The sequence below is a fragment of the Lissotriton vulgaris genome, unplaced genomic scaffold (genome assembly GCF_964263255.1).
Source record: "Lissotriton vulgaris unplaced genomic scaffold, aLisVul1.2 SCAFFOLD_5441, whole genome shotgun sequence".
Lineage (NCBI taxonomy): Eukaryota > Metazoa > Chordata > Amphibia > Caudata > Salamandridae > Lissotriton > Lissotriton vulgaris.
This window is the reverse complement of record NW_028253731.1, coordinates 76,075-91,019: the sequence shown is the minus strand read 5'-3', so window position 1 is coordinate 91,019 and position 14,945 is coordinate 76,075.

Genomic DNA, 14,945 nt, shown 5'->3' with positions numbered 1-14,945 from the left:
TGGGTTGTAGGTTTATGAGGTTTTTTAAAAGAGCCTGGAAGGAGGACCGAGACCAAGAAGTGATCTGTCCACGGGAGGGGGAGGGAATTAGTAAACTGAAGGGAAGGGATGTTCGAGAACACAGGGTCGAGCAGATGTCCTTTCCAATGTGTGGCTCCTGAATTAGCCAGGGAGAAGCCGAGTGCGCCCAGATCACAAAGTAAGTCGGATGCTCCTGTGTCGAATGGGTCATCGAAATGGATGTTGAGGTCACCTGTAATCAGGAAGTTAGATGTTAGGTGGGCCAGGGATGAAACGGTTTCCAGAAAAGCGGCAGAGAAGGGGCCGGAGTGCCCTGGGGGCCGATAGACCAGAAGGCCCGACAGAGAGAAGGTTGGGGAAAGCTGGAGCGAGAAGAGGCAGCTCTCCGACTCCTGACTCTGAGTCTCAGTAGATCGACAGGTGAAGTAGTCACGGTGGATGATGGCCAGTCCGCCTCCTCGACCAAGAGGACGGGGTTGGGACATGATAAGGAAGCCCGGGGGGAGGGCTGAGACTATGTCGGAGTTAGAGTGACCGGTGATCCAAGTTTCGGTTAGGAAAAGTATATCTAACTCGTGATCGACGATAAGATGGTTTATGAGTAGGGCATGCTTGGGCAGCGATCTGCAATTGAGTGTCGCTATTTTGAGCCCCGGGAGCGGGGGAGTCGCACTGGGAAGGCATAAATTTCCAGTTTTGCAGATGTTGCATCCAGTGAAGGGGTCGGTGGGGTCGGCTATAACATGGCAGCTGCTGTTTCTAATAGGTCTGAGGCTGAGGAGATCTCACGAGAATAGTGTCTCCTTGTGGCGGTGGGGAGCGGCATAGAGTCTGGCCCTGTGCCCGGTCGAGCGCGGACGGGCGCAGACGGGCTTGCCTTAGGCGCGCCTTCGGCGCGCAAACGGCACTCCCGCTGCGCTCGTCCGCTGCGCTGGTATGGCCGGCACATTTGAGGTGGAGGGAAGGGGGCGTGGCCTGCAAGGTGGGCGTGGCCCAAGATCTCGCCGGAATGGCGTCTGTCTAATCGGTGCAGCCGGCGCTGAGGAACGCTCTCGGCTGTTTAGGTAGGCTCAAATTGCTGGCAGTAAGTTAATACATTGAAGAATCACAATAAATTTTTAAAAAATCGCTCCTAAGATGCTCCCGGCGTGTGCCTGCGGAGTGTGCTGCAAGTCTGTTTGGCGCTCGATTTTTGGCGCTTTAATATGATTTCTAGCGGAGGGGGCGTGGCCTGCAAGGTGGGCGTGGCCCAAGATCTCGCCGGAATGGCGTCTGTCTAATCGGTGCAGCCGGCGCTGAGGAACACTCTCGGCTGTTTAGGTAGGCTCAAATTGCTGGCAGTAAGTTAAAACATAGAAGAATCACAATAAATTTTTAAAAAATCGCTCCTAAGATGCTCCCGGCGTGTGCCTGCGGAGTGTGCTGCAAGTCTGGCCTACCAGGGGCTGAAGCATAGCTTTTGCCACCCCTGGCTGGTTCTTAAATTGACACAACTGGCTGATCACTCAGCTGGGGCAAGTGGGTGTAATCAACCCTTGCTTAGATATAGTATACCTATATCTAAACCTATATCTGGACACATATAAACCTGTGAGTCACTCCTATGGAAGGCCTTATCAATCCTGGAGGCAGAGTGCGTGGTTTTATGTGAGATGGAGCTCTGGAATGAGCTGAGCCTGTCTGCAGCTGTCGAGAACAACTCCCTAAGCTGATCCGGGATAATGCCATACCATATACTCTTAAGTGCCTTATAATCCTCGCGGTTATATAGCAACTTTGGTTTGGCTTTATCAAAACATGTCGTGTAAGGTGTCATACGAATTGGAATACTACCCCCTCGACAGTTCTGGTGACGGGGGTAGCATTCCACCCTTCTAGAGGGAGAAGACATGTTGCTTTACTGAAACGCGGTTGATTTTAAAAGAGCCTCAGATCCACAAAATGGATGCCTCTGCCACAGACACGGGTCTGGCCTCCTGCTGCTGACCGAAACTCAGCAAATGGTGGCCTGGACAAAGGGTTTCCTGTCGCAGGGCGGTGTCAAACCACCCCAGACAGGAGATAGTGGATTGTAGCAGGGAGGTTTCAAAGAAACCAGACACTGCCTGGGGAGCACAAGGCTGCCCCTTGCATAATCCGGCCAAACCGGTTCTGGGGCACACCAGTCCCAGTCCCAGCGCAGCCTGGATCAAAGGAAAGGGGTGTAACCACCCCCTTCCTGGGTCTCACCCATAGGAGGGGACCTAGCAAGATGTCCAGCCCACCAGATTCGAATAAGAGTGGGAGCAGTGCCAATGCAACTCAGATCATCCTGAAGAAACATAAGAAACGAATTCTGGACCCTTCGACATCCTACTCAACGTAGAAGACTGAAGAATCTCCCTTGTGGTCAAGGAGTGACCACCCTGTGCAAACAGGCACCATCCAGCACCTCGACCCTTGCTTTGTTGCAGTTCCTGCCGGAACTCGAGCAACAGAGATCGACGAGATCAAGCTTGCCTGCCTTCCTCCAGCCCGATCCACAGTCCCTGCAGAGCTGAGACCCGTGGAGGTGACCGGAAGCGTGGGGCACGTCATCTTGAAAAGGCCACGAGACACTGACCGTGCAGCCCACAAGTGACCCTCGAAGCTGTACACCGGGGTTTGAGAAGCCCCAACCCTGAGCTACATTTGCACCAAAGCTACCCCCTCCACACTCGACGAGTGCTGCTTGGGGCCCTTCTGCTTGTGTTGGCTTGACACGTTGGCCCGGTCACTTGCCAGCTGGCTTGTGGCCCCTGTGCCGACGAAAATTTGAAACCGACTTGCTTTTCTGGTTGCTCCAGATCTGCACCAGCTCCTGTGAAAAGGAGCCCCCACTCTGACCCTCCTGGTCTGAGTGAGAAGCAATCTCCCGGTTCCGCGTGGATTGCTTTTGCCAAGTGCTGTTTGCTGCAATCTTGAAGCCGATGGTGCTGACGGCGAGAGCCTGCGTGGGACAGATTGTGACCTGTTCCTGGACGTCGCAGATGCCCCAGAGCCCAGGTGACAGCGGAGAGAAGCCTCTTGACAACCATCTGATTGCGCCCGACATTGCCTGGTTCCATCCTGGTTCCACCCTGGTCACTGCTGAGTGACCCAGACTCTGTCCCCTCTGCTTTCAGATTCATCTCGACTTCGATCCACCCTTGGATCACACCGGACACTTCTGCTTCCCATTGCCTGCAGCTTCTCCAGCTCCAAGCACCAAGAACCTGCGTGTCAAAACCCGACGCCACTTCGACCCTGTGCACCCACTTCCTGTGGGTGAGGTAACATTGCAATGCCGGTGTGCCCACGTTGGTACACACCTCTAGGGTCTGTGTCTTAAGTTTTGTTCCTCTAGGTTCACTAGGTTCAGCGGAAGTATCTTTAAACTAACTTTGTGTAACTTTTACGCACCATTGACATTGCATTGGTGCAAGCCGCACTTTACATGCTGCACCCGAATCCCGCGGGCTTCTCCCGACTTCAGCGTTGCTAGTCCTGACTGCTCCCAGCGATTCTCTAGGCCCTAGGCCTAACCACTGTTCGATTGGTATCTCTTATACCACTTTTTTAGTGTATGGTTTGAGTGGCCACCCGCCCTCATCCATAATTGTGCAACTTTATATGTTATACTGTGCTTTTGATTTAACGCTTGTGCCCCTTTGCTCATAAAGAGTACTGGGGATTAATTTAGAAATAAACACATACATTTTTATAATATATACTTGTGTGGTGTCCTTTCATTTGGTATTACAGGATTGTATGTGGTAAAACAGCTCGCTTAACACGACCTCTTAAGTTAAGCCTTTAAGGCTGCTTAGTCCATGCTACCCCTAGGATAGCTTGTCTAACAAGGTTGACTTACAACCAGACACCATAAGGGATTGTTTGGACTGATACAAAGTGGTTCCAGAATTGGAAACACTACATATCAGGCCAACTTCTCACATTGGTGCGCAGCGGTGCGGATTTGAGCTTGCTGTTTGTTTTACCATTGCAATCTTTATATCAAATTGAAAGATCACATCAAGTACCTTAGGTACATATAAATCAAAAGCTTAGCATATTAAGTTCTACTGAACTTAGTAGTTGTAGATTAAAGGGATTAGCAAACCCTGACTACAACTCACTAGCAAGGTACAGTAGGAAAACACTTAGTGTAGGTAAGTGCACCACTTACACCTCACTAGCAGTCATGTCTGATACAGGTGGAGCCTCAGGCTCTGCTCCTGTAGCAGTTGACCCTACCAAGGCAACTTCCAGATATGACAACCTTAGCCACAAAGACTTGGGTGCCTTGTGCACATCAAGGGGGCTAAAAAAGGGCAGAGGCCCTACCATTCCTTCCCTGATAGCTATCCTGGAAAAGGATGACTTAGATAAGGTGAGTCAGGCTCCCTTAGATTCAGGTGAGGGGGTGAACTCCCCTGAGAATGAGGATCTTCCAGAAGAAGAAGAGGAGGAGGAAGAGGAAGAGGAAGGCTCAGAGATAGAGGAGCCTGAAGATCAGGATCAGAGGGTGACCCAGGTATAGATTGGCAGGCTTAACCAGGCCAATCTAGACCTACATGGGAGTGGAGAGGGCCAGCACCTCCCCAGATCCCATAACTTAATTCTCCCAGGCAGCAGGAGGGTGAGATCTCGATCAGGAGACTCATGTTTCTAGTGTCTCAAGAGAATCTCAAAGGGGAATGACTTCCCCCCAGAGGAAAGAGCATAGGGCCAGGATGAGGGCTGTCCAACTCCAGATAGAGAGGGAAGAGATAGCCTTGGCTCAAGCTAAATTTGCTTTAGCAAGAGAAAGAAAGTTGTGTGGCTTAGATGCCACTGGTGGCAGCAAAGTTCCTAAAGAGAAAGACAGGGCCGATGACAATAGAAACCTGACAAAAATGGTGCCCCCCTACAAGGAAGGGGATGACATCCACAAATGGATGACTGCTCTTGAGAGGGCTTGCATGGTACAGCAGGTCCCTGAGGATCAGTGGGCAGCAATTTTATGGTACTCCTTTTCTGAGAAAGGGAGGGATAGGCTCCTCACTGTTAGACCTGAGGATGCCAAAAACTACTCTGTCCTGAAGAGTGCTCTTATTGAAGGGTTTGGCTTAACCACTGAGCAATACAGGTTGTTGTTCAGAGACACCCAAAAAGCACAGACTCAGGACTGGACTGATTTTGTTGATTGTGCCACTAAGGCTCTGGAGGGTTGGCTGCAGGGAAGTAAAGTCTCAGACTATACAGGATTGTACAATCTTATAATGAGAGAGCAGATCCTAAATAACTGTCAGAACCAGCTGTTGCATCAATACCTTATTGACTCTGATCTGACCTCTCCCCAAGAATTGGGAAAGAAGGCGGACAAATGGGTCAGAACAAGGATTAAGCAGAAACCCCAGAACCATGGTGACCAGAAGAAAACAGACCAGAAGGGTGGGAATCAGAAAGATAAAGAAAAGGACCAGAAGTCTTCAGACCCCCAAACTAGTAATAAGGAGGGTGGTTCCCAAAATGACAAAAAGAAAAAGAAGAATGATGGCCCAAAGAAACCTTGGTGTAATACCTGCAAATCAGTTTCACACTGGGGCAGTGAATGCACTAATCAAAATCCAGTTCCTGCCACTGCAGCTCCTAAAGCAACTGCACCCCCTAGTACAGTCAGCAGTGGTAGTGCACAACCTAAGGGGATAGTAGGGTTAACCTTGGATACTGAGGTGGAATCTGGCCTAGTCAGAATCCCCACACAGGCAGTTCTCCTATATGATGTGGACTTATCTTTGACCACTGCAGTAAGCCCCAGTAACCTGGGCAAATATAGGCAGACTCCCTTAATCAATGAGAAACTGGCTCAGGCCTACAGGGACACTTGTGCCAGTGTCACTATGGTGACACCAGACTTTGTGGACCCTGGTCAGATTGTACTAGGTGAAAGTTACCTAGTGACCAATGCAAGCAACTCCGCTACTTCACATTAGTGTGGCTGTTGTGAACTTCTCCTGGGGAGGGGTAAATGGCCTAAAGAAAGTTGTTGTGAGTGCAGACCTCCCAGTAGACTGTCTGTTAGGCAATGATCTTGAAAGCTCAGTTTGGTCAGAAGTGGAGTACAGGACTCATGCAGAAATGCTAGGGATTTCAGCTCATGTCCTTGCAGTGACAAGGTCTCAGCCTAAGAAGTGCCTTCCTGAACCAGTGGTGGATCTTGAAACATTAGACCAACCACAACCCAAGAGAAGGAGCAAGAGGGTTGAGGCTGTGCCTCCCAACTTGCCCCAGGTTGAGGATCAAGTTTCACAGGAAACTGATTCTGCAGTCCAAGAGGAGTCTGTCTCTGAGGAGCTTGAACCTGACCAGGTTGAGTTTCTGGGGACAGGGGGACCCTCAAGGGCAGACCTGGGGCAGGCCCAATTAGATTGCCCTTCACTTGAACCCCTCAGACAGCAAGCTGCTGCTGAGGCTGCAGGGAATGCTCAAGGTGCCCATAACGTTTATTGGGATGAAGGACTCCTTTATTCAGAGGCTAGAGACCCCAAGACTGGTGCCACCAGGAGGTTGGTTATACCTTTGAAGTTTAGGGGTTTCCTTCTCACCTTGGCCCATGATATTCCCCTTGCAGGACACTTAGGCCAGAATAAGACTTGGGACAGGCTTGTTCCTCACTTTCACTGGCCTCACATGTCAGAAAATGTCAAGGAGTTTTGTCGCTCCTGTGTCACTTGCCAAGCCAGTGGTAAGTCAGGTGGCACAACAAAGGCCCCCCTGATACCACTACCTGTGGTGGGGGTACCCTTTGAAAGAGTTGGAATAGATATTGTGGGTTCCATGAATCCTCAAACAGCATCTGGGCACAGATTTATACTGGTGGTAGTGGATCATGCCACCAGGTACCCAGAGGCAATTCCCCTGAGGACCACCACAGCACCTGTGGTGGCAAAAGCCCTCATTGCAGTCTTCTCAAGAGTGGGCTTTCCAAAGGAGGTTCTTTCAGACAGAGGTACCAACTTTATGTCTGGATACTTAAAAGCAATGTGGAAAGAGTGTGGAGTAAACTATAAGTTTACCACACCCTACAGTCCACAGTGCAATGGGCTTGTGGAAAGGTTCAACAAGACCCTAAAGGGAATGATAAAAGGTCTACCAGAGAAGCCTAGGCGGAAATGGGACATCCTTTTACCCTGCTTGCTCTTTGCTTACAGAGAGGTCCCACAGAAGGGGGTTGGCTACAGCCCTTTTGAACTTTTGTTTGGCCACCCTGTGAGGGGTCCATTGTGTTTGGTGAAGGAAGGATGGGAGTTACCACTCAAAAAGCCTAAACTAGATATTGTGGACTATGTACTTGGTCTCCGCTCCAGGATGGCTGAATACATGGAGAGAGCATCCAAAAACCTTGAGGCCAGTCAAGAATTACAGAAAGCTTGGCATGACCAAAAGGCTGTTCTGGTTGAGTTCCAGCCAGGGCAGAAGGTGTGGGTGTTGGACCCAGTGGGCCCAGCAGCACTCCAGGACAAATGGACTGGACCCTACCCTATCATTGAGAAAAAGGGAGAAGTCACCTGTGGTTGACTTTGGCACCCCTAGGAGCCCCCACAGGGTGCTCCATGTAAACCGTTTGAAAGCATTTGTAGACAGGGAGGACATGAGTCTCCTCATGGCCACAGATGGGGATCAGGAGGAAGAGAGTGACCCTCTCCCAGACCTGCTTTCTCAGAACCCTGATGATAGTTCTGTTGATGGAGTAGCCTTGGCAGGCAGCCTCACTGAGCAGCAACAGGTGGACTGCAGACAGGTGTTGCAGGCCCACAGGCATATGTTTTCACTCATACTCAGCCAGACTAATTGGTGCACCCATGAGGTGGACACTGGTGACAGTCTGCCTGTGAAGAATATGATCTACAGGCAACCTGACCATGTCAGGGATTGTATAAAGCCTGAGGTGCAACAGATGTTGGAGCTTGGAGTGATTGAGCCATCAGAGAGCCCATGTGCTAGCCCAGTGGTCCTTGTGCCAAAACCTCATACCAAAGATGGAAAGAGAGAAATGAGGTTTTGTGTGGACTACAGAGGTCTCAATGCTGTCACTAGGACAGATGCACATCCCATTCCAAGAGCAGATGAGCTCATTGATAAATTGGCTTCTGCCAAGTTTCTGAGCACATTTGATTTGGCAGCTGGCTACTGGCAAATCAGACTAGCTGAAGGGTCAAAAGCCAAAACAGCATTCTCTACCCCTAGTGGACATTCTCAGTTTGTGGTAATGCCCTTTGGTTTGAAGAATGCACCTGCCACCTTCCAAAGGTTGGTGAATCAAGTCCTTGCTGGGTTGGATGACTTTTGCGCAGTATATCTAGATAATATTGCTGTCTTTAGCTCCACCTGGGAGGATCACCTGAACCACCTGAAGAAGGTTCCGGAGGCCCTGCAAAAGGCAGGCCTGACTATCAAGGCTACCAAGTGCCAGATAGGGCAGAGCAAGGTTGTGTACCTGGGCCACCTAGTAGGTGGGGGTCAGGTTCAACCATTGGAGAGCAAGATCCAGACCATACAGGACTGGGCTCCTCCAACTACCCAGACACAAGTCAGAGCCTTCTTGGGCCTGACTGGGTATTACAGAAAATTTGTAAAGAACTATGGGTCCATTGTGACACCATTGAATGACTTGACATCCAAGAAGATGCCCAAAAAGGTTCAGTGGACAGTTAGCTGTCAAAAGGCATTTGATGACCTAAAGAAGGCCATGTGCTCTGCACCTATCCTGAAGAGTCCTGACTACTCCAAACAGTTCATAGTACAGACAGATGCTTCTGAGTTGGGGGTGGGAGCTGTGCTTTCACAACTTAATCAAGATGGTCAAGACCAGCCCATTGCTTTTATTAGCAGACGGCTGACCCCGAGGGAGAAACGTTGGTCAGCTATTGAGAAGGAGTCTTTTCTGTGGTTTGGGACCTGAAGTTGAGGCCATACTTGTTTGGTACTCACTTCCTAATTCAGACAGACCATAAGCCCCTCTTGTGGCTAAATCAGATGAAGGGTGAAAATCCCAAACTGCTCAGGTGGTCCATTTCCCTACAGGGGATGGACTTTAGAAGTGGAGCACCGCCCAGCGACTGACCATGGTAATGCAGATGGTCTCTCCAGGTACTTCCACTTAGAACATGAAGACTTATCTGGTCAAGGTTAAGTTTAATGTCCCTGCGTTTGGGGGAGGGGGGGTTGTATAGGAGAGTAGGGTCTGCTATCCTATGGTCACCCCAATTTTTGCTTTTTGCTTCACTGGTTTTCGACTTACTGAGGCTGTGGGCCTGCTAATCAGACCCCCAGCCTGCTGTTCTTTCTCTAAATTTGTAATACATGTGCTATAGGTACATACCACAATTGGAAATGGACTCCTTGTCAGCCCCTGTACCATGCACTATAGGTGCTCAGGGCATAGGTGCCACCAAGGCCTACCGGGGGCTGAAGCATAGCTTTTGCCACCCCTGGCTGGTTCTTAAATTGACACAACTGGCTGATCACTCAGCTGGGGCAAGTGGGTGTAATCACCCCTTGCTTAGATATAGTATACCTATATCTAAACCTATATCTGGACACATATAAACCTGTGAGTCACTCCTATGGAAGGCCTTATCAATCCTGGAGGCAGAGTGCATGGTTTTATGTGAGATGGAGCTCTGGCATGAGCTGAGCCTGTCTGCAGCGGTCGGGAACAACTCCCTAAGCTGATCCGGGATAATGCCGTACCATATACTCTTAAGTGCCTTATAATCCTCGCGGTTATATAGCAACTTTGGTTTGGCTTTATCAAAACATGTCGTGTAAGGTGTCATACGAATTTGAATACTACCCCCTCGCCAGTTCTGGTGACGGGGGTAGCATTCCACCCTTCTAGAGGGAGAAGACATGTTGCTTTACTGAAACACAGTTGATTTTAAAAGAGCCTCAGATCCAAAAAATGGATGCCTCTGCCACAGACACGGGTCTGGCCTCCTGCTGCTGACCGAAACTCAGCAAATGGTGGCCTGGACAAAGGGTTTCCTGTCGCAGGGCGGTGTCAAACCACCCCAGACAGTAGATAGTGGAGTGTAGCAGGGAGGTTTCAAAGAAACCAGACACTGCCTGGGGAGCACAAGGCTGCCCCTTGCATAATCCGGCCAAACCGGTTCTGGGGCACACCAGCCCCAGTCACAGCGTGGCCTGGATCAAAGGAAAGGGGTGTAACCACCCCCTTCCTGGGCCCCACCCATAGGAGGGGACCTAGCTGGATGTCTAGCCCACCAGATTCGAATAAGAGTGGGAGCAGTGCCAATGCAACTCAGATCATCCTGAAGAAACATAAGAAACAAATTCTGGATCCTTCGACATCCTACTCAACGTAGAAGACTGAAGAATCTCCCTTGTGGCCAAGGAGTGACCACCCTGTGCAAACAGGCACCATCCAGCACCTTGACCCTTGCTTTGTTGCAGTTCCCGCCGGAACTCGAGCAACAGATATCGACGAGATCAAGCTTGACTGCCTTCCTCCAGCCCGATCCACAGTCCCTGCAGAGCTGAGACCCGTGGATGCGACCGGAAGCGTGGGGCACGCCATCTTGAAAAGGCCACAAGACGCTGACCGTGCAGCCCACGAGTGACCCTTGAAGCTGTACACCGGCGTTTGAGAAGCCCCAACCCTGAGCTACACTTGCACCAAAGCTACCCCCTCCACACTCGACGAGTGCTGCGTGGGGCCCTTCTGCTTGTGTTGGCTCGACGCATTGGCCCGGTCACTTGCCAGCTGGCTTGTGGCCCCTGTGCCAACGAAAACTTGAAACCGACTTTCTTTTCTGGTTGCTCCAGATCTGCACCAGCTCCTGTGAAAAGGAGCCCCCACTCTGACCCTCCTGGTCTGAGTGAGAAGCAATCTCCCGGTTCCGCGTGGATTGCTTTTGCCAAGTGCTGTTTGCTGCAATCTTGAAGCCAACGGTGCTGACGGTGAGAGCCTGCGTCGGACAGATCGTGACCTGCTCCTGGAAGTCGCAGGTGCCCCAGAGCCCACGTGACAGCGGAGAGAAGCCTCACGACAACCATCTGATTGCGCCCGACATTGCCTGGTTCCGTCCTGGTTCCACCCTGGTCACTGCTGAGTGACCCAGACTCTGTCCCCTCTGCTTTCAGATTCATCTCGACTTCGATCCACCCTTGGATCACACCGGACACTTCTGCTTCCCATCGCCTGCAGCTTCTCCAGCTCCAAGCACCAAGAACCTGCGTGTCAAAACCCGACGCCACTTCGACCCTGTGCACCCACTTCCTGTGGGTGAGGTAACATTGCAACGCCGGTGTGCCCACGTTGGTACTCACCTCTAGGGTCTGTGTCTTAAGTTTTGTTCCTCTAGGTTCAGCGGAAGTATCTTTAAACTAACTTTGTGTAACTTTTACGCACCATTGACATTGCATTGGTGCAAGCCGCACTTTACGTGCTGCACCCGAATCCCGCGGGCTTCTCCCGACTCCAGCATTGCTAGTCCTGACTGCTCCCGATGATTCTCTAGGCCCTAGACCTAACCACTGTTCGATTGGTATCTCTTATACCACTTTTTAGGATATGGTTTGAGTGGCCACCCGCCCTCATCCATAATTGTGCAACTTTATATGTTATACTGTGCTTTTGATTTAACGCTTGTGCCCCTTTGCTCATAAAGAGTACTGGGGATTAATTTAGAAATCCCACCCTGTTCCAAAGAAGTGAGTGGTGAGAAGTCGAGGTGTGAGGCTGAGCCTCCAACTCCATCGACAGGCACCTTTTACTGGGGGGGGCATGCCCCCGTCATACAATACAATGCGTGTGGAAAACGTTTGTGATGTAATCCATTTTCCCTATCACGTTCCAGACCCCTTAATAGGCCGATCTTACCGATCAGTGGTGTCCACAAATAGTTCAGATCCAAAGTCCCCATTACTGGTCTGTATCATGCATCAGTATCTTCGCTTACGTTACTGTTTGACCGGCGTCCTGGTCACGCAGCCCTCGAGTCTGGGATGACATCTAAGGCCTGCAAAGTGCCATCCAGGCAGAACCTAATCCCACTGGGGCTGCGACTCATGGTACTGTCCTGAGAGTGTTTCTGCAGATGACGGCTTCTAGACTGGTTGCGGGAGCCAGGTTTGCTAGGCGTTATCGTGAAGGGGACCAGGCAAGGACCCTGAGAGCCACGTGTATCTACCCAATCGGTTGCTTCTCCTGCTGCGAAAAAATACAGTGCTTTACCATTATGTTCCACTCTCAGTTTGGCAGGGTAGAAAAAACAATATTTAAGGTTTAAGTCCTGCAGGCGGCACTTCACAGCCAGTAGCAACCTCACTACTAACTGTGCCCCTGCCACGGAATTTGAGGAGAAGAACCGCGGGGTGGAGGACCCCTTGGCAGTTCACCCATGGAACAACAATGTCTCTGATGCAGTGGACGCATCCATTTATAGAGCAGTATCGATGTCTTGGATGCATTGGACACATCCATTCATAGAGCAGTATCAGAGGCCATGGCCCTCTTAGAAGAACGGCTCTCACGCCAGATAGCCCAGGCCAGTGCCAAAATGTTGGGGTCCCTCCCAGCCCCTACACCATCTCCTGACTCTTTGGGGGCCCCTAACCCCACTGACTAAGATCCGGTATCATGCTGATGTGGACCTGGATGCCTTTGACCAGCTGAAGCGGGCCTTCCTGGCCAGCAACCCCTTTTCCCTCCTTCCTGGGGACACTGTGTGTCCAGCCACTGATTTCCCTACTTCAGCTCAGCCTGATGGGGATGTAAATAACCACCCCTGGCTTCCCCCCGCTCTGTCAAAACTAAATGACGCACCTACTCAACTTTACCAAAATGCTTGCAACCAGAGCCACCAGCCAGGGTGAAAGGCAGGTCATTACAGCTGCAGTTTAAACAAAGCAGCAAAATTAGCTTTTCATTCTAATGATCTTATTTTCTCAAAGGAATAGTGATGAGCAGAAAGAAGATATGTCAACACACTAAAGATCATTACACAAAAAAGGGGGGCGCTAGAGGGCGCACTGCAGAGTGGCCGCACTGCCGTGAGGCTCCTGCCGCCCAGAGCTTATATCTGTGTACTGATCATCTTAGCCATCACTGATCCCTGATCTGACCCCGGATTCTGGCTGGGGTAGCTGTCGACCACACTTGGTCCAACTCCTGTGACGATCGGAGCCTGCTGACCGAAGATACAGAGGTTTGAAGTTTCCCCCGCCTGGCGCTCTGGAGGTCGGGTGCTCCGTTGCCCGGCGTCTCTGTCTACTCCAGACCGCGGCTTCGCACGTGGGGTGGAGGCCCTGTCCCACTCCCCCTTCTGGGTTCTGCTGGCGGCTGAACACTCTGCTGGGCCCTCTACCGCAGCGGGCGATTGTGACCGCTACCTGTGACTTGGGGACACTCGTGTGGAGCAGCGGTGCAGGAGACACACCGGGCCCTAACGGTGAAACGCGAAGGGGCCGCGCCTTCGGCCCGAGGTGAGCGGCGGCCATTACTCAGGCGGGAGTGGCGGGGTGATCGCGCCTGCTCGTGCCCCCGGCTGTGGTGATTTTGTGTTTGCTGGGAAGCTGCCTGTGACGGGACTGCCATCGCTTTGGTAGCTGCCCCACGCTGGGAGCGGATCATCATGGGGAAACCTGACAATAAGCAGCCCAAGCTGTCCTTCGACTCGATAGCGGCCAGGAGGGGTACCCGCGTGGTGCAGGAGGCCGGGAGTTCGCGGTCCCCCCCTCCGCCTGTTGCCGATGCTGGACTACAGCCTCCCACCCCAGACTTTCAGCAGATGATGCAGGAGATGAGGCAGGGATTTGCCACTATTGTGGATAAAGTGGACAAACTGTCGTCGCGCATGGACGCGGTTGTGCAGAAACTAGATGTGCATGAGGAGCGCCTGACCTCAGCGGAGCAGCGCATTTCTGATCACGACGATACTGCCGCCACTCATACCACCCAGTTGGCGAGAATGGACAATATCCTGCGGGTAATAGCCGCTAAGAATGAGGAGTTGGAGGCGAGGAGTCGGCGCAACAACATACGCGTGGTAGGTGTGCCGGAGACAACGAATGTGGGGAAGATGGAGACATATGTGGAGAGGCTCCTGGTTGATGCTATTGGCGGGGAGGCTTTCTCTGCGCAGTTCATAGTGGAGCGTGCGCACCGTTCCCTCGGGCCGCGTCCGGCCACAGGGACTCCCCCGCGCCCTATCATTGCGCGCCTCCTGAACTATCGGGACCGAGACGCTGCTCTCCAGGCGGCTCGCACTACTCGCACGCTCTCCTTTGAGGGGGTCAACTTCACCATTTACCATGACTTCACGCCGATGGTGCAGGACCAACGTCGTAAGTTCTTGGCGGTCAAGAAAAAACTTCGTGATTTGCAGGTGGACTATGCTTTGCTCTATCCCGCTAAGTTGAGGGTGACCCATCAGGCAAAGCAACATTCCTTTACGAATCTGCAGCATGCAGAGGACTTTGTGAAACGCCTCAAGAGGGAGCGATCTGCGCAGGACCGGCATGATGAGGGACAGGAGGGCTACCGGTCGGCGGGAGAGGAAGAGGACGCTTGAATATGTTTTCTCTTTCAACGCGTCAACATTTGCGCGCGATGTGCGCGGACATTCGTATAACTGCTCCTGTGGCCTAGGCACTTCCTGCCTTGTATTGTTAGAAATGGACGTGATGGTCACTGGTTCGGTCTGAGTGGCTGTTATTGGGGGTCAGTAAGGGAGCGATGGTTGATGACATTGCTGTGCTCCGGGCACCCACCCCCACACTGTGCCTGGGCCGTGTGTACGCCCTGTGGTCCGGAGTACGGCGTGGTGTGTGGGAGTGGTGATGTGCACCTCTGGTGGGCACCCCATCGGGAATGCCCCACTATTTTTCAGTTTCTTGGTGCGACTGATTTGTTGGTT